General features: G+C 42.5%; 1 protein-coding gene and 1 long non-coding RNA gene across 2 annotated transcripts in view; both read right to left on the bottom strand.

Annotated features, from left to right (window-relative positions):
* Positions 1–17749, bottom strand: part of LOC119232511 (acid-sensing ion channel 2-like) — a 254924-nt gene that overhangs the window by 145969 nt on the left and 91206 nt on the right. The window lies entirely within an intron of this gene.
* Positions 12629–17721, bottom strand: LOC119232515 (uncharacterized). The gene is made up of 3 exons (XR_005122131.1): positions 17526–17721; positions 14136–14212; positions 12629–12650 (listed from the first exon to the last, which is right to left on the bottom strand). It is a non-coding gene; the product is annotated as an uncharacterized LOC119232515 (long non-coding RNA).

Here is a 17749-nt window from a genome sequence, read left to right as displayed (position 1 = left end):
AGAAAAACAGTGTCTCAATTATGAGGGAATATAATTAGCTCATTATAATTTTAATTTGTCCTTTTTTAGTACCTCATTCTCTTCCCTGCCTCTGATGAGTATATATTTGAGATTCAAGAAGCCTCTCTCAAGCATAATGGACAAGACAATATCAATATAGACAGCAAAAAAGGAAATAGGGGTAATTTCAAAATTATCTCCTTGAGATCCTGTCATTTTTTTCCTGAGCCATTGTATTTAAATCGAGGCCTTGTAGGCTCTTTGCACTTCACCGTGTGAAGTACATAATGACAGGCTACTCTTCCAGAAGTGGGAAACGCATTCCAACTTGCCTAGGTTTCTAGCAAGATCCTTACCAATGTGACAGTTTCCTGTTGATTTTTTCTTGAAGGAGAGTGACGTTCCATGTTTGATTCATGCATGAGTGAACCAGTAAATTTACATTGCTTCTTGTGTTCGTAATTCATTCAAATATTTCACAAATTTTATTAACACGAGATAGCTGTTATTTTCACTGTTCCTATTTTACAGATAAAGAAACTGATGTCAGAGGTGAAACTAGAATTCTTAGGGCACACAGCCCCAAGGAAGCAGAGTCTGGCTGCCTCCTCACTCTTCTGGGTAACCCCTCACTGGACAGTGAGTTTTCAAACTGGACTTGCAGAAACTAACCTTTATTTTACTCCCTTCACAAAACAGTTTTTTATTAACCTTAGTGAAACATTGGAATCATAGAGTGATTTTAATGAAAAACAGTTTTATTACTTTCAAATGTTATATAAATGATCAACTAAGATATAATAGAGTGCAAATAATGAATATGAGGGGAGTTAATGAAAAAATTACAATTCATAATAAGCCTGTGGAACGCAGCGTGTATCATAAACATAAAAGACCTTTAACATTGCAATAATTAATTGCTGGACTCAGAAGTTGCTGATGCATGAAAGAAATGCTTAATTTGAGAACCCTCAATTTTAGAAAAAAGATTCTGATTTTAAATGGACTTCCCTTAACTATGGAGACTCCCCAAAGTTTTTAGTAGTAACAGAAGTCATTTTAAACTATTACTCAAAAAAGACTGCAGACACTGTGTCTGCTTTTATACCAAAATTTGAATGAGTGGGACTCAAATGAAAAAGCACTTACTGTGTCCATCATAATCTTCCATCAACAGCTCTCCATTAAGTGCCGGACAGAGCATCGATGGAACGAGGGACACCACCCACATACCTTCCTGGGCTGTTTCCCTGCGGCTCCTATCAGATTTCAGGATATGCACTCCAACCACATATGCTCAATCACAGTTGGCAAAATCATACTCGTAGTGGAAGGAAGGAAGCCTATGGCTCTGGAATAGTGTCCTACCAAGGAGTCCTTGGTCCATTGCATCTCAGAGGCACAAATGTGGTAACATCCTTAAACTCTGAGTTCTAGTTTCATCAGAGATTTTATTAGTGAATAGTGATAATGTATATGTCATAGAGTTGTTTTGAGGATATGAGCACTGTATGTGAAATGTCGACTGAGTTGAGTTAGAGTTGATTACTATAATTGAGTGATGAGGCCCAATCCCATTACATGAGAGAGGGAGGACTAATATATCAGCAAGTGAAAGCAACTTACCCCAATCCACTTGACCATCTAATGACCCAGATAGTATACAAGCAGAATCAAGGTGTCCTGCTTCCAAGCTCAATACCTAATCAACCATTATGTTAACACTGAAGAACACTTCCTCCTACGTGGCCATCGTAAAAACTCTCCATCTGGAATATATCAGTCTCGAAAGGCATTGCCTGTGAAGTGGGCTAATTTGCCAACACCCTGAATTTCCTAGAAATGCTGTTCTCTGAGACTTTGAAGGGAAGGACCTGGGCCCCAGGTTTATGCCTTTAAAATGGAACTTTCTCCACGATACATGGTCAGCGCCCCACGGTATCAAATTTTGGGTCTTCTGCATCCTTCACAGTCGACATCCCAAGTATGATGACCCAGCCTGCTCCTGACCATCCTGACCTTTGACCATTGCCTTGTTGCTTGCTCTGACCCCTTCTAATATAAAGTCTGAACACTTTCTGAAGTCTTGTCCTTGACTTCTGTATTTTGTTAATATTTTTACACACCTTCTATCAGCCGCTGGTCCCTTTGTGGTAGGTACCCAGCACCACCACCAGACTTGCTAATCCTACCATGAATATTGGCTCAAGTGACCTGTGACCTTGTTGGATTTGCTCCAATTCAACAGTAAAAGTTTAGGACAATAAAAGGCAGTCCTATTTCAAACAGAAAGTACTAAACTTCCAGAACTTACTTGGTACCTGGTTTTAATATAAGCATATGTGTTTAGTTCATTAGATGTTTCACCTTCATTAAATGTCTCAGGAGCAATCAACTTTCACCATTCTTTTTACAGGATTTACAAAAGATTGAAATTTGCCCCAAAGATTTATTTAATTCCAGTCCTCTGATACCTTCTCTGGAATCTTTTAGTAGAACAAAACAAAGCAACATTAATTAGTAACAAAAGTCTAAAAGGAAATCAAACTGCTCACACCGAGTCTGTAATGTAGCCCATGGGCATTTATAAAAATGGACTCTGGTATTTTGAATTATCCCTTCCTATAGCAACATGTAGTTTTTCAGTTTTTGATGGAGCTTTGTTTGTTCCTTTTCTCCTTCATGGTCTAGCTGTTTAGTGTTCAAAAGGATAATATGTTTCCCACAAAGCTGGCACCCCATCTTTCTGGGATGAATATAGCAATTAGGAAGGTTTGGGCTGCACATAGTAGAAAACCAACTCATCCTGGCTGTAACAGAAAAGAACCCATTAGTTCACATAAGGAGCCTGGAGTGGTTTTCAGATATTGGACAACAGTTGATGCAAATCAGTACTCCCTATGCAGGTGGGACTGCCTTTGCCCCTGTAACTTCCAGGAGCATTTCAGGACTGTGGTGGTGGGAGGGAGAACCTCTCAGAGGGCCATGCAGTTTCCCTGAGTTGAGGTGACAGAGTTGAAAATTCAGGAAGGCCAAAAACTAGAATTCACAGAGTTGAATACCTAATAGACTGGCTATGGAGAGAAAACACCCAGAGATCTGCACAAAGTCTCCCTCAAATCTTCAGAGAGTAATGACAAGTGTGTGTGGATGAGGAAACTACTAAGGCTGTGGGAATGAACCACTGCAGATGAAATAATTGCCAGAGATCAAACAGGTCAGGAATACTACACATTGCTGGCCACAGAGTAGAACAACTTTGCAATATACAGAGTCTTGCAATATGCAAGATGCAGAGTCCTCAAAAGAGTATTGGTACAGTAGTGGAGACAAATGAACAGCAGATCAGGCTGTCCAGGACCCACCTAAAAAGCTTGAAAAGCAATTTTTAAAGATAATATTGAAAAAGTAATAATAATGATGCATTGTAAGGCTTATAACCCACAAAGACATAAAAAGCGTGACTGCAAATAGTGCTAAGGTGAATGCTATGGAAGATGAAGCAGAGGTTGGCAAACATTTTCAATAAAGGGCCAGATAGTCAATATTTTAGTCTGCAGGTCTTGTGATTTGTCTTAATCACTTAAGTCTGCTGTTGTCATGCTAGCCACACCATATACAAATCAATGGATATAACTGGTGACTATTTTCCATTAGAACTACATTTACAAAACAAAATGTGTTGAATTTTGTATGCAGAATGTATACATTCTAGAGCATCAAAACTGTTTCCAAAGTAATGTAATTGCATAACAAGGACCCCAGACATTTAAAGGAATTGAAAAATGACAATACCCAACAACATAAAATTCACAATGCTTGACATCCAATCAAAAATTATCAGGCATGAAAAGAATGAAGAACTCTGATTCAAAATAATGAGAAAAATCAATCAATAAAAACAGGCCTCCAGATGAAACAGATGATCACATCATTAGAAAAGTGAACACAGTTGTTAAAAAATAAATATATATCTCTGGTTTATAATTGTCTGTTTTGCTTTGTTGTGTTTTGTACTATTATTATTATTTTTACACTGATGTTTTATTTGGTTCCCCCATATTTCTGTTAGAAGTGAAACCATCTGATATTTTTCATTTTCCTTCTGGCTTATTTCACTGAGCATGATTCCTTCTAGCTCCATCGACGTTGCTGTGAATGGCATGAGTTTATCTTTTTTGATTGCTGAATAATATTCCATTGTGTATATATGCCACATCTTGATCCAGTCATCTATTTTTGGGCATTTGGGTTGTTTCCAGGTTTTACCTATTGTAAATAGTGCTGCCATAAACATAGGTGTACAGGTGCTCTCTTGAATCACTGTTTTTGTGTCCTTTGGGGAGGTCCTTAGTAGTGGAATTGCTAGATCATATGGTAGCTCCATTTTTAGTAGACTGAAGAACCTTCAGACAGCTTTCCATAATGGTTGGACCAGTTTGCACTCCCACCAGCAATGTAGGAGAGTTCCTTCTTCACTACATCCTCACCAACATTTGTTGTTGCTTGTTTTTTTGATATGTGCCATTCTTACTGGTGTAAGGTGGTATCTCAGTGTGTTTCTGATTTTCATTTCCCTGATTATAAGGGATGTTGAACATTTTTTCATGTGCCTGTTGGCCATTTGCATTTCCTCTTTGGAGAAATGTCTTTTGAGTTCTTCTGCCCATTTCTTGACTGGATTGTTTATTTTGTTTTTGTTGAACCATGTGAGTTCTTTGTATATCATTGTGATCAGTGCCTTATCAGTTGGATGGAGTGCAAAGATTTTTTTCCTAATCAGTGGGGTGTCTCTCTGTTTTGGTTAGGGTTAGGGTTAGACAATTATAAACCAGAGACATACTGCAGGGGAGGAGGAGGGAGAGGGATCAGAGGGAGGGAGGGAGGAGCACAGGGGACTGTGGTGATGGTGCACGGGTGCATTGGGGAAGGAAATTCTATGGGGACTCAATCTGAGGGGGTGGGGTAAGCAAATATTATCTAAAAAATGTGAAAAATGATAAATGTTAAAAAAAATCTAAAAAAAAAACATTATCATCTATTTAAGAAAGTAGAAGTGAGCATGATACAGAGATATGAGGAAGATGCCAAGAAGACCCAGGGCAAAAACTTTAGAGATGAATAACATAGCATCTTTGATGAAAAATACACTGGATGGAATCCATAGCAGATTAAACTTCATGGAGGAAAAGATAGCGAAGTTGAAGACATGGCAGAAAAAAAAATAAAAAAATAAAAACAATGGAGTATCACTGAGTTATGAGATGATATCACAAGACTGAATATTCATGCAATTGAGTCATAGGAGTAGGGCAGGGGAGTAGAAAAGTACTTGATGAAAAAATGTCCAGAACTTTGCCAAATTAGATGGAAATGATAAACCCATATGTCAAGAAATCAATGAACTGCAAAATTAAGAGATATAGGAAACTATATCAAAGCACATCATAATCAAATTGCTGAGTACCAATAAAGAGAAAATCTCAAGTGAAGTCAGAGAAAAAGGCATGATGCATATGGAGAAACAAAGATGAAAATGAAAGCAGACTGCTCTAAAATCTGAAAAAGATAGTGGAATGACACCTTTAAATACAGAAAGAAAATAACTGTTACCTTCCAATTTTATGTGTGGTAAAAATACATTTCAAAAACAAAGGTGAACAAAAGATTTTTTCAAATACACAACCAGCAGACAACTACCACATGAAATGATGAAATAAATCCTTGAAGCATAAAATAAAACCATGCCAGATGAAATTTTATTTTATATAAGGAATATATAAGTAACAGAAAAATATATTTCCTTATTTAAAAAATTTCCTTAAAGGATTATGCTTAAAAAGAAAAGATAATGATATACTATGGAGTTTATAACACATGTACAAGTAAAATAACAAGTATAGCATTAAGATGGAGTGAGGGAGATGTCAGCACACTTTGTAAGTTTCTTATACTATCTGTGAAATTGTACAGGACTTGCTTGAAGGTAGATGGTAATGAATTGAAGTCTAAAGCTGTGGTTCTAGGGTTGCATATCCTAGGGATATTTGTGGGGAGGGCTGCTCTTGGTATGTGGTGGGTAGAGGCCAGGGATACTGTTAAACATCCTACAATGCACAGGGGAGTCTCCTCCGACAATAATCATCTAAAATGCCAGTGGTGTCAAAGTTGAGAAACTCTATTCTAGGACAACCACTTAGAGCAGAAAACAGAGACAGAACAAGGAAGCCAACTGTGATAAACTAGAATCATGTAAAATAATTAATACAAAAGAAGGCAAATAAGGAGGAAAAGGGATTAAAGACCAGATGGGGCAAATAAAAGCCCAAAAGATTTAAAGTCCAATCAATAATCACAATTAAAATGGTCTTAACATCTCAATTAAAGGCAGAGATGATCAGACTGGATTTTGAAAAAACCACACAAAGCCATACATTGCTTTACTGGGTGGGTGGTGGTGGGGTCAATGTTCTGAGAAATGTCTTGTTACTTGATTTCATGCCTGGGCTATACGGTCAGTTACTGGGTCTACTGCCACACATGTTGTCTGTTCTTGCCTAAAACACCATAAAGTGACATATTACTATATGATGTCCACAAAAAACCACCCACAAACAGAAAGACAAAGAAAGAGCAAAAGGCTATAAAAAGGCAAAGCAAACTAAAATGAGCCAAAGGAAAACTGGAGTGGCTTTATTACTATCAGACAAAGGAGATTTCAGAACAACACATATTACCAGGATCAAAAAGTTAAAGGGATCAATACACCAAAAAGACATAATAAATATTTACACATCTAGCAGCAGAGTTTCAAAATATATGAAACCAAAGATGCTTCAAGGTTGTAAAAGAATGAATGATTCTTCCTTAAGATCAAAGACAAGGTAAGAATGTCTGCCTTTACTACTTCCATTTGGCATTATAATGGAAGTCCTAGCTAGAGCAATAAAGCAAGAAAAATAAATAAAAGACCTATAAATCGAAAAAGGAAGAAATAAAACTGACTTTATTCACAGGCGAAACAATCATCTGTGCAGACACTTGCAAGGAATTTATAAAAATCTACCAGAACTAATAAATGTGTTCAGTTGATACATGCAACAACATGGAGAAATCTAAAACTTATTATATTTATTTAAAGTAGTCAGATAACAAAGAGAACATACTGTATGAATTTATTTCTATGAAACTCTAGAAAATGCAAACTAATGTATAGCGAGTGACAGAAACCAGATCAGTGGTTCCCAGGGGATGGAGACGGAAGAAGGGATGACTCACTAGAGGCCATGAGGAAACCTGAGGTGGCGATAAACATTTATTTTCTTGATTGTGTTGAGTTTTAGGTAGATGCATTTGTCAAAGCTCATCATATCGAACATTTTAAATATGTGTAGTGTACAGTAGTAATTTCTCAATGAAGTCATAAAAATGTTAAAAGAAGAAGGAGAAGGGGAAGAAGAGGAGGCAAAGCTGCCAGCCACCTCAAGCCAGTGCAGGCAACACCATCTTCTCTGCTCCATTTGTAGCTTCAACCTATAACATGTCTTTATTATGAAAAAGGAGAAGGAGAGGAAGGTGAGAGGAAGAAGAGGAAGAGAAGGAGCGTGAGGGAGAGAAAGATGAAGAATGAAAACAAGACAAGAAGAAGTGTTTCACGGTGACGTGACAAACAGCATCACAGAATATAAGATCACTGTAGCAAAACCCGGGATTGATTCTGCACGTGCAAGTCTACTGAACCATGGGGCAGGCTTGATGAAGCAAAGATTCAGGAAAGGGCAAGCAGACAACGCTGGCCAATGAGCCAGGAAGAGAAGTTTCCAGGAGATGCTTCCTGTCTTAAGAGGGAGCTTTGGGATGATTTCCTCCTTGCAAATGTGAACAAGGACATTTATAGAACTGATCACGAGTAGTCACTCTACTACTCTACTACAAATGGGAAAAATGGCTTTAGGAGACAGCCAGCACTGAATGGCAGGATGCAGAGCATCCTTGATGATGCCGCCCGCTCTAGCTAGTGAGGTGACATACATGAGGACTGTCTGCATCTCTTGTGGTCTCTCGATGGGAGGAAACAGAGAGGCGTGGCTGCCTTAGGTCCTGCCCCCTCACTTCAGATGCTCACTAATTCAGATGTTGTGATGCCCCATTCAAGGCCAGGTAAAAGCAGACTCCTTTATCATAAAGAAAGTCTACATTCCACCTGGCTTCATGATAAATGATTTGATTTCAAGAGGACAAATGGGAAAGCTGTTTCTCTGCTGCTATTTCTCATCAGTGTCCAGATAGTCATATTTTACAGGTCCAAAAACAGTGCCAACTTTTTTAGTTGCCATTGTCCTGGACAATGAAACAGATAAATTAAGTTTTAATAGGACACCTTTTTTTTGCCGTGGGTTTCACTATAGTTATTTTTTAATGGAATGGAAAAAATGATTTTCCTTTTCCTAAAGAAGTCCTTGTTCTAGAAGGACTGCTCACCACAGTGGTCTACGGGGAAGGAGTTTACCCTAGGTTTCTGGGAAATATTTAACCTACTTGATGGAACTAACTCATTTGAAAATTCTTTAATGGTATCCATTTACATGTTAATGTTCTAATTACAAAGATGTTTTATCTGTTCACTTAAAGAGGGGAAACTCTACTTAATTCAACTTAGAACCCTTTGTTAATATTTGGTAAGTGTCAGGAAGTAATAACACTCCCCAGAATGAATCTGGAGATCAGTAGCTGAGATTGCGGTGGGACACTTTCTTTACAACCTCAACACCCTCTCCCTGGATGACTCCTGAGATCTGCTGTGCCCATAGGTACTGGGCTAAGGGATGTGGACAAGAGTCTGTGGACAACCTGGTGCTGCATCAGGTTGCTTGGGTGACCAGACTCTCCACCGTTGTGCTCACACACCCCTAGTACCTTCACAGTTTGCCTGCACATGGCTTCTGGCCCACAGTGCTCAGCCCCAAGAGCAGAAGCTGCATTGGAGGGTTGTCCTCTGCCTGCTGCAATCTGTACCCTCCATGTGGACAGTTGGGAGCATCCCTAAGCCAATGACTGACAGGTGCAGGGTGTGTCAACATCCAGCACCCTGTGTGTTCATTGGGATAACTGACATGTACTCTAGACCATTGTAACAAGACCTGGAAGCTGACTCAGAGATCAGGACTAGGGTGAGATAGTACATTTCTGCTAGGTGATCAGTGATGCTGCCGGGATCTGGCTGGGAGTCCCAAATGTCTACACTGTTTCTAGAATGGTCCCATAGGACTGAGTTTAGTCATTTTGTTTGGCTTGATCGTCTCCCAGATCCCTATTCACTGCTAACTATTCTTGGCTACACTTCCGAATAAGTCATCTTCACATGTATCTTTGTCCCAGGGTCTGCTTCTGGGGAGCACACCCTAAGGCAATAGGTCACAAACACCTCGGCAGCTGGAGGGTGCTAGTGAGGACCCAGTGTGAATTTCCACTGGAATTCCCAAGCCCTCTGACTCTTGCTTTTGCTGTTTCATAAAACTGAATTACTGCTTCCATTTTTCTGCATGTTTCTCATTTTTCAACATTCATATGTAATGCGATCTTCACCAGAGAGCTGATCTCCAGTCAGAATCACACCTGTTGCTTATGCCTTGGTTTTCTCATTCAAACCATGGGTGTGTTGCTCCTTGCCTTTACTGCACTGCCATGGCACTGTGATGAGCAAATGAGAGAGGTGAAATTCCTCACTCAGCTGAGAAGGGCCCTCTGAATGCCAGTTGAAATGATCATGACCTTTATATAGGAAAAAAATACAGCACCTACAAGCTAGCACAGGTAAAGTTCTTCTAAAAGAGTTGTTCTTTTTTTCGGGGCGGGGGGATGGAGGAGGAAGATCTATACATGAAATTGGATTTATTGCATTGGAAAGTAGGGAACTTTTTATTTTGTAAAAACCTAAACCTAAAAGTTTTGTGATTGGGGTACAAATTCATTACTTGGGAGTTCCTGCTGGTAATTTATAACACTGTAGTCCAATCCTATTATACCCTGCAAAATAGAGACCAAGGCCAAGGGGGCCAAGTCCTGGGGGAAGTATGTTGGGTGAAATCCTTTTGGAGTTCTTCAGTGTCAGCAGCTTGCCCACCACCCTGCCACCATGCCCGATGGCAAAGCCTGTTACAGTAGACTCAGTGGAAAACTTCAGGAAAAGACAAAAAGTTACTGTTTGTCTGTTCTCAGAGAATGATGACAGCACCCAGGCAGAAATATCTGGAGCTCAGCAGGATGTGTGAAGACTGGACTGAGAAAGAGAGGTAGGAGGTAGGAAGAAGAGTGTGGGAACAAGCTAAGTCGGGCTCCGGGCTTGACAAATTATTATTCAGCTGGCTTGCCTGAATTGTGACATATTATTTATTAAAAGGCAAAGAGAATTTTAAAAGTGGGATGTCAGTCCCAATTCCAACCTTCCTGAGCTGAGCAGCTGGCATCAAGCAGCTTCCGTGCAGCCTAAAGACCCAAAATGACAGCAGTGTTGGGGGAAGAAAAATTATGGAACCTGTTTAGAATCATACAGATGCAGGAGCAATTGATTCCATCACTCACTGTCTGCATGACCTTGGGACAATTCCTCTGTCCTTTCTAGACCTCAGTGTTCTTACTGTAAAGCAGGGTAACCCGATATTGCAGGATCATCACGAGGATGCAGGGAACATGGATGGAAGAGCGTGATGCCAATCACTTCAGACATGACAGCTGTTATTATGGATGAAATCATCACGATGGTGGGGTCGGTCGCTGATAGGTTTGAGATTTTTTTCTTCATCCAGGAGAGTAAATGACTATGGGTTGTCAACATTTTTACATTATGAAGTGAAACATATCCTCAGGGAGTTTGCAGGCTATTAGAGTAGACAGATTTATAACCCAATAGTTAAAAGATTATTTTGGGTCAGAGAATACACTTGATCATCTTCAGAAAGGACAACAGAGGATCAGAAAGTCAAATGACTAGCCCAAGTTCATGCAGTTAGGAAGCAGGGTCATAGCTCTACCCAGCTGTCTGGGCTTCTGCTACCCCTCAAGGATGGTCACCCACACCTCCTCCCCTTCCTGGGGCACGGCGAGGGGACTCAGGCTGGCAGTCTGGAGGCCTAGAGAGACAACTGCTATGAATACTGACAAAATCTTAGACTTGGCATCTAAATACATATTATGATCCATGACAAGGAGCAATGTGTTGGAGAGGAGATGTTTGCCCTGGCATAATTTTGGGCATTGGTGGGGTTGCCCTTGCTGGGACTCTCAACCGAACAATTTCAGCATCTCTGGGAGAGAAGGCATGGTCCAGGTGGTCACCTACCCACACACCTGTTCAGCCTCACTTTCCAGGGACGGGATGTCTGGATGCCTGTTCTCTGAAGATAAAGGGAGAGACCCCTGAAACTGTGGCCAATCCTCCCAGGTGTGGCTTATCTGCTGGGTGAGTTTGTGCAGCCACTGAATTCTCCTAAGCCTCAGTTTCTTCCTTTGTAAAAATGTGCACTAATCCACATCCCACCTTACCTCTCAAACTGCAAAATCCCCATGTGCCAGGCACCCTGCTGGGCACTTTACACATATCAAAAGGATTCAGGAGGCAGTGCCCAGCACAGAGTGTGTGCCCCTGGGAAAGCTGTGAACAGGTCTTGCAGTGGATTTCATCTTTACTGCAATTCTTTCATCATTCCCATTTTTACAAATGGGGAAACTAGTACTTGGAGAAATTAAATAGTAGAATTGAGGTCGCACAGCTATTAAGAACTAGACCTTAGACACACACCCTGACTTTAAGACTGGACTTTTCCCACCAATCTATGCTGCCTGTGGGTTACAAGTACATGCAATGATGATGATGATGATGATGATGGTGATGATAATGATTATCAATTACGGAAGAATGTCACTGTCCCCTGCAGCAAGACACTCCAGCCTCTTTGGTCCACCAAGAAGGTAAAGTATACGGGGCTACCTGTGACAAGTCCTGCAGCTATTGGCTGGGAACATCCTAAAAGCTCAAGCAGAAGTGTGGAGCCTGCTGAGAGGTACACATAGAATTGCAAATGGCCTCTCTTGGTGAAAGCAATTCGCTGTCAGAAGCAATAAGCTCCAAGTGAGAGGGCCTGGGTGCCCTGGGTCATGGCACCGTTCATCCCACTTACATCTGATTAGGAAATGCCATGCATGGGGCTTGGTGGCGGTGCCTGATGTCATGAACAACAAGTGACGAGAGTGCTCCTTTGGGCTGGAGATGTGAGGCAATGTGGAAGAGGCGAAGATTCTCTTCCAGCAGGTGGGAAGTGGTTGGATATAAATATTTTAAGACAACAAATATGATTCAGAAGGCTAATTGGAATGCACTGACACCACCCATGGCTCTCCGCGGCATGACACAGATGGGAGCAGGAATCTCCACCTCGGCATTAGAGCACAAGCAGCCAGCCGCAGGAGGAAGCTGTCCCCTGTGGAGACCCGCATCCAAGTCCTCACTAGAAAGCTGGTGGGTGGGGTGGGGAAAGGCAGGGTGGAGAAGGAGACCTGCTTTGGATAGGTAGTTGGGCTTTTTGTCTTGGGTCTGTCTACTTACTACTTACTACTTAGAGAAAGTCCATCTTTCTGAGCCTTGGTTTTCTCATCTGTAAAATGGGTGGAGAGTAAACGTGAGAGTGGCAGGGTTAGGCTAGATGATTTTCAATTTGCCTAGCTCTCTCCTTGCTCTAACATTGTGCAGGTCAAGGAATTTATATTCCCCACCTGGATTTTATGTTTTGTTGTTGAGAGATAGTATAGCTCAGAGGTTCAGCATCTGGACTCAAGTCAGACAGTCCAGGTTCAAACACCAGCTTGCCTCTGGGCCTGTGCTGGACCCCACGTGTTAGAGGGTGCTTCTCCAAGCCTCCAACTCTCTACTCCTCTTTGATCTTTGTCCTTCCCAATGGGGGCCCACTGGGTGCTCCCACCTCAAGCCACAGCTTCTCATTCTAGACCACACACTGGGATCCTACAACCATGAATTCTCTGCCGAGTAACACCAAGTTGGCTTCCAGGACCCAGCAAGTTCTCCCCTGTGGGCCCCCTCCTCCCAGAGGTGGCTGCTTGCAGTGGAATGTCTGGCTCTTGAATGTCTGGGCTGGCGTGTCCATGTGCACACGCATGTGTGAGAGACCCTCATAGTTAAGAGTGCTGGGGATGGGAAGTGACAAATGACCTATGGGGCCAGGGACTGTTCTCCTGTTCTCCCCGGTTCTTATCTAGAACTCCAAGGAGAATGAGAATTCTGAATTCAAATTGGGTTTTCCAAATTGTATGCATATACATTTGTCAAGGATGACAGAATATATTTTATTTAATAATTTATTGCTGGATTAATAACTTAAATATTTAGATTTGTGGCCTGGAGGCCTCCATTGGCACTCTTGCCCTGGGCCCCACAAATATTAGGGGAGAGCTTGAACCCTGGGAACATTGCTTAACCACTTGGTACTGTGTTTCCTCATGAGTAAACTAGACAGAATGTTAGCACTAACCTCATAGACCTGTTGTATGCACCAATGAGCTAACCCGGGGAAACCAGTCCTGTGCCTAATGCATGGTGAACATCAGTTAAATGTTAGCTGTTGGCCCTCGCTGGTGGTGCAGGGGGTTGATTACAGTGCCGTGAAGCTGTCCGCAGCCTCTGCAGCATGGGTTCAATCCTGGCCGACTAGGGAGGTAACCCACATGGTGCGGCAGACCTCTCCTGTCTCGCCTGCTGCTTCCCTTAGCAGTGTTTTCAGTCCGTCTGCCTGTTCTGCTCCCAGCTCTGTCTCTGGTTGATTCCTTCACCCTCCTGTACCTCTGGCCTGTACCCCAGTTCTTGGATGCATAAATCAATAAATCTTTAAAAAAATATATGTTAGCTGTTGTTATTCCCCGGATCTGGGACTACATGCTAATGTCCTGCAGAGTGCTTGGTCCCCCACCCTCCATTTTCTCCCATCCCCCTTATGGCTTTCACTTCATCACTCCTGCCCTGCTGCTGGTCCATGGTAGCACAACCACAACTGTGCTGGCAGCTTGTTACCCCTCGTGGTCCAGCTTGTTTAGCCCCACTAGGCAGGAGGAAGCTCCTGAGTCCTCACCTGGAAGGTCTCCACCTCAGGGACAAAGCACCCATCATCTGCACGGCCACCGCCAGCAAACAAGACACATACACCAACTGTTCAGGGCAAAAGTGAAATGAGCAAATAAAAGCCTCTTTAAATATCATCACCCCAGCTAGGGAAAAATGCGTGGGGAGCTAAATGCATTATTCCTCTTCTAGAAAGCAAATAAATATGTTTGAATTCAGGTGCCAGGTCTTGGCTGTGTCATTAACTATCTTGCTTGGAGACCTGGTTCCTGATAACAAGCCAGTGGGAAGGACTGCTCTTTCAATTTAGCTTCAGTATCATTAAAAAGCCTTCCCAAGTCCCTCTGATACGCTTATTTTATTTTTCCGGCATCATGCCAGTTAAAAGCAGGATAAATGATAAGTCTGTTAACGAATACCTCCGTTAATTTTATGGCAGAGAGAGCAGAGGAGGGAGCGGGTGGGACCATCCCCACACTATGGACTCATAACCATTTTGAGCATCAAACATTTATTAAGGGCCAATAATAAAAGTTCCCGTGATGGTGTAATGGCTCATTCTAAATGCTTCCTGCTAATAAAATGAGCATTGATTTGAAAGACAATATTCAAATTCTATCCACAGTATGTCAAGGAAAGGGCAACTGTGGCTGAGGCGTGAGAACCACTTAGCCAATTTGTTTAATCATCAGATGCCCTGCAAATTGTGTGCTGTTGCCAGGTGGGGAAATGTTTGCTACGAAATGCTTCATTACGGAAGGCACCCACAGGCCTGGGTTCGAATCCTGGTTTGCCACATTTGCACCGAATGACTTTGGATTTGATATACACACTTTAAGCCTTTCCTGGGTACCCTAGAACATGGCAATATTCACACCTCTCTTGATAGAGGTGTCTGGGGGGTAAAAAGGATGGTGTATAGTAAATGATGCAGCAGTATCAATCCATTTGAAGAGGTCTTCTCCCTTCCCTGGGGTCTGAACGTGGCTCCTCTCTGGGTAAGCCACATCTCAAGCTTCTGGACAGTTACTGTACCGGGAACAAGATATAGTCACATTTTGCTTAATGATGGGGGTGCATTCAGGGAGTGCACTGTTAGGTGATTTCATCAATGGACGAATGTCATTGGGAGTAATCACACAACCTAGATGGTACAGACTATTGGGGCCGTGTCATATATGGTTCTGTTGTTGGCTGAAGTGTTTTAAGCAAAGTATGATTATGACAGGCACAGAGATCTCCCTGGTAAAGAGGTACTTCACAAGTACGTGGACCACCATCACCACTCTGGATTCAAGTCACACGTCCCAGAGGATTCTGATTGTTACTAAAGTGAAGATACTGATGACATTCTCTTGAGTAGTCTTTCAGGGGTCCCACCCTATAGACCTCAAGTCAAGGCCCACTTCCCTGCATCGTATCTGAGGCCTGTCTCCTACCTCCCTGCTCCCCCTCCCCAACCTTACCATCCCCTGCTCCGGCCCCATGCTTTGTGCCCACTTCCTGCCTTTGCATGTGCTGTTCCTTCTTCCTTGTGCATCCTCCCACCATCTCTGCCTGGAGAGCTCCTCTTGTCTTTAGGGAAGCTAAGGGGTCCTCCTTATTGAAGGCCTTGCCTGACAGCCACGCTCCAGTCCAGGTTAACCTTCTTGCTAACCCAAGTCTCCCTCCATCTGCGGTGATCCTGCCGCCACTGACAATGCTCCTTTCTTCTCTGTTGGACCTGAAGGCATCTTATCTCTGTACGTCAAGCAGCCATCACAGTGCAGGCACAGTGGTAACAATCTGTAAGTTGTTTTGACTCACTTCTCAATCCCTAGGGAATCTTGTCTAGTCTCACCGATGTAAAAACTACCTACATGTAGAGGGCTTGCAAATAAATTTGATACAGTTCACTCCCTCAGCATCTACATGCACACACTCACCTGCCCACGAACATATTACTTTGATGTGCAAGCTTGTCCCAAACTGAGCTCCTCATGGGGGATCCTTCCCTAACCGGTTCCTCCTCCAGGCCTCCCTTCTTAGCAAATACATTAGAAACTCTGTATTTCCATTGCTCAGACCAGAAGCTCTGGTGTTATCCCTGACTCCCTTATGCTACATATCTGCTCTGGCTGTATTCTGTTGTCTTCACCTGCAAAGCAGATTCAGAATCTGACTCCTTACCATCCCATCACTGTGGGCTAAATCATTATCTTTATCACTTAGATTATTGCAATAGCTGCCTAAGGGATAGCTCCTTGTTTGTGTCTACCGCTGCTTCTTCAGTTTATTCCCTGCTAAGTGGTCAGTGATGCTGTGAAATGATGTCACTCCTCTGCTCAAAACCCTTCAGCAGTTCTTCACGACATCAGAGTAAATGCCAAAGTCCTTACCATGATTACAAGGCCCTACATGATCTAGCCTGTTATCCGCCCTGCTCATCTACAATGCTCTTTGGATATCCCAGGCAAGCTCCTACCTCAGGGCTTTTGCACTGGTTGTTACCTCTGCCTGACTTACTCTTCCCCTGATCCATATGGCAGCCTTCCTTACTTCATTCAGTTATTTCTCAAGAATCACCATCTCTAGTTACTTTATCTAAAATTTCACCTCCTAACATGCATTTCCTCCCCTTCTTAGCACTTATTATTCATTATACTATATACTTTATTTATCTTTTTTATTTCCTTTCTCTTCGAAGTGGTGAGGGCATGGATTTTGGTCTGTTTTAATGACTATGTCCTTTGTGCCTACAGCTGTGTTTGACCCATATTAAATATTATTTGCTTGAATGAATGAATCTATCAATGGATGAAAAGCTTCTTCAGGGGAGAAGCACAGACCAGCAGCCCTGAGGTGCCATGGAGCCAGGAGGAGGGGTGAGTAGTCTTGGGTCACTGAGCTCCTAAAAACAGGGATGGTTTTCTCTCTAGGGAATATTCTGAATAGGGCTTCAAAGCAAGAAGAGATTAAGTGTGTGAAGGAGGATACTGTGTGGGGCACAGGTACCTCACCCACCCTGAGAGATGGTTTTCCACATGTGGGTGCCTAGGGTGTGTCCAGTAGGACAATGCCCCCTCTGGGGGACCACTAGGGGCTCCACAGGGTTCCAGTCCTACTGGCACAAAATGGAAAGTGAACTATGTACAAAGCCCCAATTTCCCCGCTCACTTAGACATTGAAAACATTAACTATGTGGGTTTCTCTGCAAAGAAATGTGACTTTAAGTTATGATTGCAGTTTCATTGTAATTACCTCCCATCTAAATTCCTCTTTCCTGTTTTATCTCGCTTAATCCTTTAGAGCTTGCTCCCTGGAGGCCTCCCCAGGAGAAGCAGCACTTTAAACATGAGTGAGGAAGAAAGCAAGGAGCAGCCCTTAAACCTAATGCGAAAGGGTGGCGCGCTGTGCTTACTGGGATGAGCTCAGAACCTGCGCAGACGCTCAATGAGACAACATGCTGGCTTCGATTGGCTTAAGAACTGGAAAAGACAGCTGTTAGGGAAATCAAAGGCCACGGGGCTTAGAGGAGCACTTTCCAACAGCTGGAGCAGCTTTGCACTGAAGCCATAGGATGGAGGACGAAGAAATCCTTAGGCGGAACTCAGGAACAGAAGGAACATTTGGACAGAATGTGCG

Source organism: Talpa occidentalis, unplaced genomic scaffold (genome assembly GCF_014898055.3).
Source record: "Talpa occidentalis isolate TD23 unplaced genomic scaffold, MPIMG_talOcc4v2.1 talOcc4.7, whole genome shotgun sequence".
NCBI classification, from domain to species: Eukaryota; Metazoa; Chordata; class Mammalia; order Eulipotyphla; family Talpidae; genus Talpa; species Talpa occidentalis.
Note: the sequence above shows the minus strand (reverse complement) of the source record. Positions and strands in the feature narration are given on the sequence as shown.